Source organism: Cupressus sempervirens, chromosome 2 (genome assembly GCF_028749045.1).
Source record: "Cupressus sempervirens isolate cs-2001-9-10 chromosome 2, ASM2874904v1, whole genome shotgun sequence".
NCBI lineage: Eukaryota > Viridiplantae > Streptophyta > Pinopsida > Cupressales > Cupressaceae > Cupressus > Cupressus sempervirens.
In genome coordinates, this window is record NC_143119.1 from 642,228,966 (window position 1) to 642,242,201 (window position 13,236).

Sequence of the window (13,236 nt, forward strand, 5' to 3'; positions counted from 1 at the left end):
CTCACAAGATGAGGCTAGTCGTGAAGAAATTGGGACTAAATGAAAATGCATGCATTCTTGATTTGAGAATGGTGGAACAAACTCCTTTCTCTTGTACTAAATCCAAAACTAGAGAGAAGAAGTGATGGGATAGAATTACATGAATGAAGTTAGAGATGGGTGGGAATGTAGTGGATCATAGTAGAATTATGAGATCAAGAAAAATACTACACATTTTTCTAGTAGCCATTAAGGTCCTTTTTGTGGAATGTCAGGCCCTATAATTCCCTAGACAAAATTTTCCTAATCAAGAGATTCTTTGATTAGGAAAAGACATATTTAATTTTTATACAAGAAACTAAACTAAAGGAAAAATAATTGATTCTTTGACAAGATATTTCAATATATGGAGAAGCCTCTTTTCAAAATGTTGAAGGAACAACAAGGGGTTTAGGGGTTGTTTGGAACAAGGCTAATGTGGAGGTACAATTGAATATGTAGAAAATGCATTGGAAATGGACGGGGGAAGATAAAAACAAATTCTAAAAAAATTTAATTTCATAAATGTTTATGGTCCAAACATTCCAACTTTAAAAAGACTTGTTTGGCAAGAGCTATCAAACCATATCAACAATAATTATAATGAAATATTCATTTTGGGGGGATATTTCAATGCCATCCTTTGCCCATAAGAAATGAGAGGTGCCTTGGGTTGGGTAGGTCAAATTCGACAAGACTTTCTAAATTTCATAATTGAAAATGGTTATAATTGATTTAGAATTAAGAAATGAGGATTTAATATGGACTAATCAAAGAAGTGAATTTTTGAACATACCAGAGAAGAAGAACACTTTTTTACTACCTAAAAATTGGGAAAAGATAGAATGGACTTGTATTGTGAACATACTTCGTGTAATAGGTTCAAATCATTATCCAATAAGTTTTCACATTCAAGAGGGAAAGCTGCCAATCAGGCCCCTTTTAAGTTTGAAGGAATATAACTAAGAGTTGACAGGATATATGTAGGATGCTTGGCATATCTTATTGAATATATGTAGGATGCTTGACATATCTTATCAATATAGTTTGATGAATCTTGCAATTATGGCCAAGGAAAAGGGATATATGTAGGATGCTTGGCATGATAATTGGAAAGTTTCTAGGGAAATATCTAGGGATTCCTCTTTTTGACGGGTCATGCATATATACCCTTTGGAAGGATCTTATTGATAGATGTGTTACAGGGATGGATGGATAAAAGAGTAAGTGGCTCACACCTGATGGTAGGATTCTTGTGCTTAAATATGTAATTTTGACAATTTAAGTTTCCTCTATGACACATCTTTAGTTCCTAAATGGGTGATAAAGCTAATCATGCAAAGGATGGATACTTTTTGTTGGAATGATACTAGTGATGATGAAAACTCTTTTGGATTGGGAAATATTTGTAAAGAGAAGTTGAATAGTGGGGTTGAAATAAGAAATTGACAAGCAAACATTTGATTAGGTGCAAAAATAATGTGGGGCATATTCTAAAATCCTAGCTTACTATGGGTAAAAGTAACAGAGGATAAATATATATATTCTAGGGAAAACCAAATAATATTGACAATTTAAAATCCCCCAAAGGGATCAACAATTCAAAAATTCATTATTGAATATTGAGGGTGATAAAAAACCACATAACATGGAAAATTAACAATGGTAGACATACCTTGTTATGTAATGACTCATGGAAATAAAAAATATGACAAAAGATAAATATTTGAAGATTTTTTTTAAAGATATATGGGGGAAAAGGTTAGTGATTATATGGAATTAAAATAGACCCAAGAGGAGCAGTAGTGGGGTTCGATGAGTGTTGAGAATTTGATTCTCTTGGAATAGTAAGTTGGAGTGATCAATACTATTGTGATAAAAGTTTTCACCATTGTTTAAAGTTTTTACCTAAGGACAACCTTGTGAAACATGGAAATAACCTCCAAGCTATGGGACTTGAACTATGAGTTTAAGTCTCCAGAGAGTATCGAATTCCTTTGCTATTAGGATTCACCTAACTACACTTGGAGAGGAAAAGGGAGAAGGAATGCGTAAAAAAAAGTAAATCTACCTATTCTAACCTAAGGGGTGATGCACCATAATAGAATGTTTGACCTTGTCTCTACCCATAAATGCATAGTTAACTAGTTATAACCTCAAAGAATATAGATTAAGAATTTACTTGATTCAACAACCACATGTAGACAAGACAACAAAAGAATTCTATAGGAAGAGTCTTCACTTAATATCATTCAAATGTAAAAAGTAGATACAATCATGAAAGTTGTAGAATATGGACAAAACATAACCAAAGGTAATCTTGTATAGTGTGTTAGTAGCTAAAAGAGTCTTGACAAAGGGTTACAATGGCTCAGAGGCATGAGAGATTATACTAGTATGCATGGAAGCAATACTAGAGAATCAGAGAAAGATCAACCCTCAAGAGTACACAATCTGCCTTTATAGCTCTAGCATAACTAAGATATTTCCAATTAAAATGACTCCACAACTACTTCCATTAATGCTTGGAGAACAATCAAGGTGATCTAAAAGATTTGATCTGGTACACTTATAGAGGCATGAAAATCATGAAACTTTGACTGGAGCAAACCCTTAAATGAAAAAATGGTGCCAATCAATGCTAAAACTCATCAAAATAGATGATTAAATGGTGGGAAGAGTGTCCTTTACACCATTAAAACTTAGCATTAAATGTAGAGTAGTTGAAACTGGTCAAGAAGATCAGATTGTGCAAGAAAACCCAAAATTTCCCTATTTTTGGCTCATGAATCAACAAAGTTAGCAGGTGAACTCAGTCACACAACTAGAAACCTCCATGTGGAACAACTATATTATTTCCTTTTTCCACCTCATAGAGTCTTCATGCATTTGACTATATCATGTTTAGCTAACTGCACCACCTTCAAACTTAACCGTGATGGTTTACAATATTGTTATCCTTAACTATAATGTCAACCTAATTGCACCTACCAAACTGGGCCCACTGGGACATGTGGTGAATCCTTTCTATGTTGCTATAGTTAAAGATCAAGAAACTTCTTATAGCAACAAGGTGAGAGACATCGATCTTCCTTCATGTAATGGTCCTGAATAGTCACAATCTTGCCTATGTACTAACTAATAGAAACATAGTCCTTTTCCAATCTATCTAACACTTCATCCACATCATAGTGCAACCCAAAAGAGAGAAAGGCCTACCATACCACATCAACTCATTGCTTTGTTGCTAAAACTAAAGAACATGCAACTTTCCATAGCGACAAAGCGACCACCATGGATGATGAATGATCTAATGGCAAGGAAGTTAAGGATCTGTAGAATATTAAAGTGTGCAATCACTTAGGAAATAAATTATAACCTAAATTTTTATATGAAATATTTATGTGCCCCACTTTATTTGAATTTTAAAAAATATGTGAACGTTACCATGTTTAAATTTAAATAAGGCAATTTTGGTAGGAAGGAAAAAATGACCAAAAAATACCTTATTCTAAAATATTGATATTACATTAATTTGTGAGGAAGATATGATCAATTAGTGTTCTTCAAATAGTAGATAGTATTTAGTAAAATATGGTTATTAGATCATAGATAGGGTTAATGCCAAGTAAGAGTGGCCAACAAAATTATGGTGGGGAAGAGATTATCTTTCAAAGCAATGTACCTGGTATGGTTTTTAATTATGGGGACAACCCTAACTAGAGAAAAAAGAAAGAAATTTGGATTTATTGTACCTAAAAAGTGTGTAATGTTTGAAGAAGCTGAAGAAAATATTGATAATTTATTGTTGCAATACAAGTTTTCATTAGAATGTTGGGAAATAGTAAGATCAAATTTAGAATGGAATGGACCTATGCAAGACTTGTTGAGATAAGTATTTAATAGTTGACCCACTCCTTAAAGAAAGTAGTTGTTATCAAGTATATGGATTATTTTCCCACCTGTTATTGTATGGGAAGTGTGGAAGAAATAAAATAGAAGGAATTTTTTAGATAAAAAGGAATCTATAGAGATAATCAAATTCAATATAAATAACTCAATTGAGGTAGCATTTAGAGAAATTAATTTACACCTCATACCATATTAATTATTGGTTGGAAAAGTTAAGTAATGAGAAGGGGAGGGGGAGTGGGGGTTTGAATCAATACTTATTAAATTTCAACCATTAAGTTATTTGCTCTACATTTAATTGATAGTATATAATAAATATAACCCATATCATGAATTATTGCTTAACATAAAATTAAATAATACTAACACATAAGATATTCACATATTCATAACACATAGATTTTGGTGTTGCATAAAAGCCTTGCTTAAAGGGCAAAACTATAGTGGGGACAATACCCACAACTTTTTCACTATTGTCAAAATAATTTTTGATTAGGCATACAATAGTGTTTTCTTATGAGAAACTCACATAATGAAAAGTGATTAATAAAGTCTCAATTGTATCCTTACTCTATTAGGACTACTTAATTATGAGATTTCAACCTGCATGTCTAGGCATTCACCTTGATAGAGGTTTTAACAAAAGTTCATACACAAACTTATTAGTCTTGTAAAATACTACCTTGATTTAAGGATTTTAAAAATCTTGAAGAAAATTGGTCAAGTGTTTATAAAATATAACTTGACTTGATTATTTCTTCTACCTTAAACTTGTTAGCTCCCTTCTTGTTCTCTATTCTAATCTCTTGCTCTTGTGATGTTTTTTCAATTCTTGTTGTTTGCTAAGTCTTCTCCTCCATTTATTTTCTTCACATCTCAATATTTTATCCTCTTTTTTACTTGCTTACCCTACACAAGATTGTAACCATATATCTTAGGGTTAATCTCTTTCTTCTTCCTTAGTGTGCACCAATAACATCTTTCATACTTTACTTTGATAGTTAGTTTTTCAATAACTATTCATACATTTCGATAGTGTCTCTATTGTAGTTGTACCAATAGTGAGTGTGCTTATCAACTCAAGGAATAGTCCTTAGATATTTGGCATCAATGATAAAAATTCATCATCAAATGTACATGCCAACAATATCCCCCTTTGGAATTTATGGAAAAAAAAAAAAAACTCTTAACTTCATTCCTTTTCTTCACATAGACTAGACTCCTCAGCCAACTCATCTTCAAGATCTATTCCTAAAAGCCATGGTATCCAAATGTACTTTCAATTGTCTAGGCATTGGTTTGTTGGTGTCTACAAAAAAATCTAGCATAATATGTTCAAACATATACTATGTCTTATTCAATTTACCTCCTTCTTAATTCTTTTTAACCTTCTTTGATCTATCTCTTTCTTGATTCCCAAGACTCATTGAAATTCTTCTTGTTCTTTCTTCTTCATTTTAAAAACATTTTCTTTCAATATATCAATTTGAGGATCATCTCTAGGTGGATCATTATCCTTTTTCTCTTCTTCTTCATTCTCCCTTTTCCTTTTTCCTTTGACATCAATTTTTAGTTGGCCTTTTGCATGATATTTCTTCCCATTCTTATCTTTGTCCTTGTTAGCATCATCCTTTCCTCTATCTATTTTCTTCTTTGTGCCAGTTTTGACCATGCTAGACTCACTTTGATTTTGAGGTTGAGTTTTTTCACTCTTAACTTTCTCTTGATGGGCTCCTGAGTCCTTAGATTAACTACACAATTCAACTGTATCCTTCTATTATTCATTATTTCCTTCAATCATTGTTAGGTCAACTACTATCAGAGTTAGGTGTTGTTGTTCAGTGGATAGGGGTTATGCTTATCTTGCTTACTCATAGAATTTAATACTTATTCATTCGATATCAATGTTTGACTTGTTAGTTTGAGTAATGGAAAAATTGAAATTCTTATCGGTACAAGTGCATGATGGCTTTGTATAAATTTATTAAATATCTCCACTCTACTTTTCCCAACACTAGCCACTATTTTCTTTCCTATTTCATTTGCACTTTTTTGTACCTATACCTAATTAACTTGAATATTATTCAATATTAGATTCACCTTCTCTATGTTAGTTTGTGGTAACTAATTAGGGAAGTAATCTACATACTTCATAAATTCTTTGGGGTTTATGGCATCAGTTCAAAAAAATAATTTGGGCCCTATTTTATCAAAAATATTTTATTGGTAATTTTGGGATAACATATTGTAATTAACTATAACCCTAAAGTGGAAAAAATACTTGTATAAAAAGGCTTACAGTTAGGGATTTTTCCATAAGGTGTGATGTGAAATTGCTTCTTGTAGTAGTATTGAGCTATAAGGGATTACATATTGCAATCAGGTTGTAATAACTAAATTGTAATAATATTGGACTTGATATTTGGTGGATGTGGCCTAGGGTTTAGGTAAACCATGTTAAATCTCAGTGTCTTGTGTTCTCTTTTGTGAAATTCATTATTTTTTGATATTGTTTATATTTTTCATGTAATTATTATTTCTATCTGTGGTATAATTCTAACAAATGATATCAGATCCTAGTTGTTTTTCTGTTATCCTCTACAGGAAAGTCTCAGGGTTGAGTGGGAGTCTCATGGTTAAGTGGGAGCAATGGTATATGAGGGAAAGTTGAGGGTTGACAAGTTTAATGGGTAGAAATTTTAGTTATGGAAGATGCAAATGGAAGATTATCTTTGTCAGAAGGATTTATGGAAGCTGTTGGAAGGAAAAATCAAGAATCAAGAATCTATGACAAATGAAGACTAGGATCTTTTAGATAGAAAGGCACTTAGAAGCATTTGATTATGCCTGACACCATTGGTGGAATTTAATATAACAAAAGTAGAGCCAACAAAAGAGTTGATGGAAAGCCTAGTGAAATTGTATGAAAATCCCTCTACTTCAAACAAAGTAATTCTCATGAAGTGTTTATTTAATATGAAGATGGAAGAAGGTGGATCTATTACAGATCATTTAAATGAGTTTAATACTGTTACTAGTTAGTTACCTTCTATGGGTATTAATTTTGATGAAGAAATTAGGGCTCTCTTGATTTTGTGTTTTTTGCCTAAAAGTTGGAATGGCTTGGTAATGGTTGTGAGTAATTCCATTTCTAGATCTAATACTCTAAAATATGATGATATGTTCAGTGTTATTTTGAGTGAGGAAATTCATAGGAAAACCTTAGGTGGATCTACATCTAGGAGTGCTTATAACACACAAAGTCGACGTAGAATGACTAAGAGAGGAAATAATTCTAGAAATCATGGAAAATCAAGAGGAAATTCAAAAGGGAAGAGGTCTCAATCAAGGGGACCAAACAATTGTTGGTACTATCGGAAACTAGGGCATAACAAGAAAGATTATTGGATACAAAAGAAAAATGAAGAGGAAAAGAAAGATGGAGACAAGAAGGCAAATATGGTAAGTAAAAAATCCGAAGAGGATGCTTTGCTTCTATCTTTAGAAAGTGTTGATGATTCATGGGTTTTAGATTTTGGTGCTTCATTTCATGCTACACCTCATAGAGGTTATTTTATTGATTATGTCCAAGGGGATTTTAGGCTTGTTTCCTTGGGGAATAATGAACTCTGTTAGATTGTTGAAAAGGGAAAAGTTAAGATTAAGTTGCAAAATTGAAATCATTGGCTACTACACAAGGTAAGACATGTTCCAAGGCTGATTAGGAATTTAATTTTAGCAGGACAACTCAGTGATGAGGGTTGTGTAGTTACTTTTAATGATAAAAATGGGAAGCTTCAAAAAGTTCCCTCGTAGTAGAAAGAGGTGTGAAAATAGGCACCCTTGTATATGTCATATTGTTCCTTCTACATTAATTGTTTTAGAGAAAAATGAATGTTCAGGAATAGTTGCTATAGTTAAGTAGGGAGAACAAATAGCTGCTACAGACTTCGATACAACACTATAGCACAATAGACTTGGGCACATAAGTGAGAAAGGTATGAAAGTACTTCATTCAAAGAAAGTTTTATCAGGTCTGAAATGTGTTAATATGGACTTCTATGAAAGTTTTGTGTATGGGAAACAAAAGAAGGGAGTTTTTTGAAAACTAAGAAAGAAAATAAAAGTGAGAAATTAGAGCTTGTGCATATAGATGTATGGGGGCCAGCTTAGGTATCTTCCCTTGGTGGATTTCATTATTATGTTACATTTATTGATGATGCAACTAGAAAAGTATGGGTTTATTTTCTTTGATATAAATATGATGTATTTCAAACTTTTAAGAAATGAGAATGCTTGGTTGAAAATGAGACTGGTAAGAAAATAAATTATCTCAGATCTAATAATGGTGCTGAGTATTGTAGTCATGAATTTGAAGATTAATACTCCACTAATGGTATTCATAGATAAAAAACTATTCCAAGGACTCCACAAAAAAATGGAGTGGCTGAACGCATGAACACAACTATAATGGAGTGTGTAAGGAGCATGAGGTTGCATGCTAGGTTTCCCATAAACATGTGGGTAGAGGCTACTAATAATACTATATATTTGATTAATAGAGGTCCCTCTACTCCTTTAGGTTGTGGTATTCTAGAGGAAGCATGAACTGGTAAGAAGGTGAGTTATTCTTTTCTCAAAACCTTCAATTGTGAAGCATTTTCTCATAGAGATTCTAAAAATAGAACTAATATGGAAGCTAAGTCAAAGAAATGTGTATTTTTTGGATATGGAATTAATGAACTTGGTTATAGACTTTCAAATTTTGAAAATCATAAAATTGTAAGAAGCATGGATGTCTTATTCAATGAGAAAGTGTTGTACAAAGATTTGTTGCAACAACATGAGAAGAAAGAAGATGATTATGTAGTGCTAGATGATCCTCCAAAAGATGATGTTCCCATAGTTCCTCATGATGTGCAACAACCACAACAACAAATACCACACCCCAATGAATGTTAGATGATCAAAATGTGAGGCCTCACTCCGACCCATCATAGCATGGATATTTTACTTACATTTTGATATTCGAGACTTTGATATTTTGATAGGCTTAGATGGAGAATGGATTTGCCTTATCTATGGATTTTGATACTTTAGTAGTGTTTTACATTGTTATATGCACTAAGAAACTACTATTGTGTAAGAAATGTTCGAACATATATGGATGCAACTTTATGACATGATATTATCAGATTTTGATGCAATGCAAATGCTAATTTGATCCTGATGATTTTTTATTTATAGATAAATGTTAAATTGATTATGATGTTTTATGACATGAAGATGAATGGTTGGGATATGTAGATAGATGTTAATTTGATAATGATGACTTATGACATGCATATTTTGATATCTTAACATTTCAAAGGGAATAATTGAAAGTCTAGGAAAAGAAATCTAATTTGACTTATGTTAATGTGGATATTATTATTATGTGCACTTATGTAGTATATGTTTATTTGACCCCTTGGACTACTGATGCTCGAGTTTGATGTGCAAGAAGAGGAACCATGGATATCTAATGGGGAAACATTGCAGGAAGAGAAAACATGGATATCTAATGGGGAAACAAGGTATAGACACATGTTTAAATGATTCTGCCAAGGTGAATCTTTGTAAGATTCATAAACCTCATTGTGATGTATTTATTTTGTAAACATGTGATGTATGTGTGTAGTATGCATTTCATGAGTAGGTTCTGAATGTGTCATGTGTGATGTATAGTGCATTTTGTGTGTGTGTCACTTGACACTTGTATTTGTTATGTGTAATGACATGTTCTCTGATGATGGATCATGTGGCCACATTATTTCGAGTAAAAGGCCTTAATTGAGAAATTTGATTATTGCCAAAATTAGTAATGAGAATGAGGTTATCACCATGGGAAAATTCGAAATTAAATTACCTAGCATTGGGAGGGCCATAAAGTAAATCTAAGGTGAGTTTGTGACAAAAATAAGCCCTACCCATGTTAGTACCTTAAGTTAGGGAGCTAATAATGACCTCTAGGGTGCCTAGTTGACTTAGGAGACTCTAAAAAATTTGCATTCTTTATTGAATCCGAAAATGAGAAGGATATATAGGGGTATGGCTAAATTGGAAACTCACTTGGCCACTCTCTATCTTTAGAGACAACTAGGGTTTGGAGGAAGAGAATAAGGAGCTCTACTACAACTATCCATTGCCATTTCTTGGAGTGAGGTTGGTATCTTTGATCCATGGTGATCATCATTTTGTATGTAGAATAGATGTGGTGTTCTTCATTTCATGATGGATTTTTTTGGTGTTTTGTAGATGTGGTTGTGGAAAAGATCTTGTTTGAGTGTTGCATGTGAGAAGTCTTGTGTAAATCCTTCCTTGAATCTTGCTTTTTTTTTTTAATGTTTTGTGTTTTGTGTAATGGGTGTGAAACATCACTCACCCTTGGGAGGGAAGAGATGCTTGGGTGAAGGGGTTAGTTGGGCTCACACATGTAGTTGAGGAACTCTCCCATGTGTGGAGATTATTGTATATGTTTAATGGAATGTATTCATCTTGCTTACTTGCATTTTGGGAGGTATAAGGAGGAGTGTGGAGGGGAAGATATTGTAAGCCCCAAAAGGGCATGTTGATAATGAGAAGATGCATATATTGTGAATCATAGCTTTGGAAATGCTCCTCATGGTGAGAGCCCACCTTCACCCTATATTTGATTCAATTGTTGAATCTTTGTGCAAAGCCTTGGGATGGGATGTGTTGTAATGGATTGTGTTAAATCTTGTCATATTGTTGTGAATATGCATGGGATGTGAATGTGTAGTATGCAACCGTTTATGCCTTGTTTCCCCAAGCTCAATGGGTGGCCTCATTGAGGCCTAGGTTGGCAGGTGAGCCTCCATGGTTCCCATTTTGTCTCTCTTTTGTAGGTATTCACTTGAAGAGCTTGGAAGGTTGATGTTCATGAAGTTTATTCTTTGAATAGGAGAAGACTCATTACTATTGTGTTGGAAATGGAGAGATAAACTCCACTTGTTATGTAAAGAAATTGTATTGTAAGAGTGTAGTTATTATTTCCAATTCATTTGTCCATAGCAGAGAGTTTTGAATAATGTATGTATTTAAATGGTCCTTTCCATTGTGTATAGCTTGACATGGTCATTCCACCACCCTATTGTTTTCTTGATATTGTGTTGAATGTAAATTTTGGAAGGAACTTGAGGGAGAGATTTCATTGTGTTGATGTTGCCTTATCAAACATAATTTTAGAGAGTGATGAAGAAAAGCATTTTTATTATGATTTATCTTAGAAGAATGAATATAACATTATTATCATTTTTTATTCTTACCTCCTCAACATTTGATAAGAATAATTTCATTGCATTGATGTTTAGTAATGGCTCTCATTTAATTGTAGAGTGGTAATTGATAGTTGAAAGATTTGTAGATAGTTTAATTATGAAATTTTATACCAATAATGCACATGAAATATTGATGTTGTGATATTAGATTCAAGAAATTTGTTTAAGTTCATGCTAGTGTATCTTGCAAATAGCTTTTGATACTAATATGATAGTTGTTATCTAACAGTAGATTTGCTAAGCAAGATAATAATTGATGTATGATACAATGTTAATGATCATCAAACTTGAATCTATACAACTTTGGAGATCATATGAAAATAACTAGATAATGAGTAAAACTCAAACAAGACCTGTAGATGCACATTTTCATGTTTTGGAAAATGTATGGGATTACAAAAAAAACTCTCCCAATGATGCAAAAAATAAAATAATATTATTAGAATATAATAAGATATTTTCCTACCAATAGCATATCAAAAGAAACCAAATTCATAACACATTTATTTTGCTTTATACAAGTTAGCCAACAAAACCTAGTACCCTGATAGTCTACCCATTAACCTACCCAATATCCCAATGCCCAAACAAATAAATTAAATAAAATGTCATTTCCAAAGTTTAGTGGGCGACCATCATCATTAATGGGACAAGATTGTCAAGAAGCAACAAGTAAATCATCACAAGACAAAAAGGCATTAAATGTTTTGACCTGGCCATAAAAAAAGGAGACGCTAGCCCATTGTCCACCCTTTCCTTGTGACCCCCACCACTCTAGGTGTCATGCAAATTAGGGAGCTGACTTGTTAAAAAAAGGGGTATTAAATGCAAGGTTGATATTATTATTACGTCCCTAGGCACCTAGCCTTGAGGAGGGTGAAACCAAAAAAAAAAAAAAAAAACAAGCCATAATCATTCCTATCGCCTAGAAAAATTGAGGAAGCTTGGGTAATGTGGCAAGCAAGTTGGAGAATTATTTTTATAATGTTGCATTTTGTACCCATGATGGGACTAATGTTAGTCCACTTAAATGTGGTTGGTGGGAAGGAAAATCCTTAGAAATTCACTTGGTAGAGCATGGAGACCTTTTTGAAATAAGAGTAGACTAGAGATATTTTATTAGGAATGGTTTTGAGAAAGTTAAGTGCACATGGACTTAGGCTATCTGAGTTTTTAAGAGGGTAAGAGAGCATGGTTAGGGAAGTGTGTAGATGTTATAGTTATGATAGATTGAACATGGGTAGTAGTGAATGCATATATTAAATTTTAGTTATGTTGAGTATATTTGTCTATAATTTATTAATAATATTATGGGTAATAGCTACTAATTATTATTATTATGATTGTGGTATATTTGAATTAGTTGTAAATAATGTTATAGAATAATTGTTAAGGGTTGCTTAGGAAGATGGGTAATTAGGATAGACTTAAGTTGATTTGGTAATTAAATTGAGCACTATTGTATTATAGTATTCTTAATGAATAATAATAATAATAATGATGTAGCATTCAAGTTAAAAGTTGTATATTAGGTATGGAAGTTTGAGGTGTTTTAAAAAGAATATATATATAATAATAATAATAATTAATAATAATAATAATAATACTAATATTGTTGTAATGATAATTCAATATTACTGAAAATAAATGATTAATTGATAAACCAATTTCCTTTGCATCCTAGAATCTTTCTACTCAATAGAGACACAAATTGAGTTTGTACTTGTACATCAAAATGTTCTATTTGGGTGCAGTAGATTAGAGCTCACAACCTTTACACCCTAAACGTAGTTTTTCTTTAAGTATCTAGAAAATCAAGTAACCACCATCGGGGAAACTCACAATCCAGTTCCGAGTAAAAAAAACTTTGTACCATTATATTCTTCATCCCCTCCTAGTTTAGAGATTGATTAAGTTCTTACATTTAGTTTCAAAAAAAAAAAATTGTTGTGTTTTTACCTCGTAG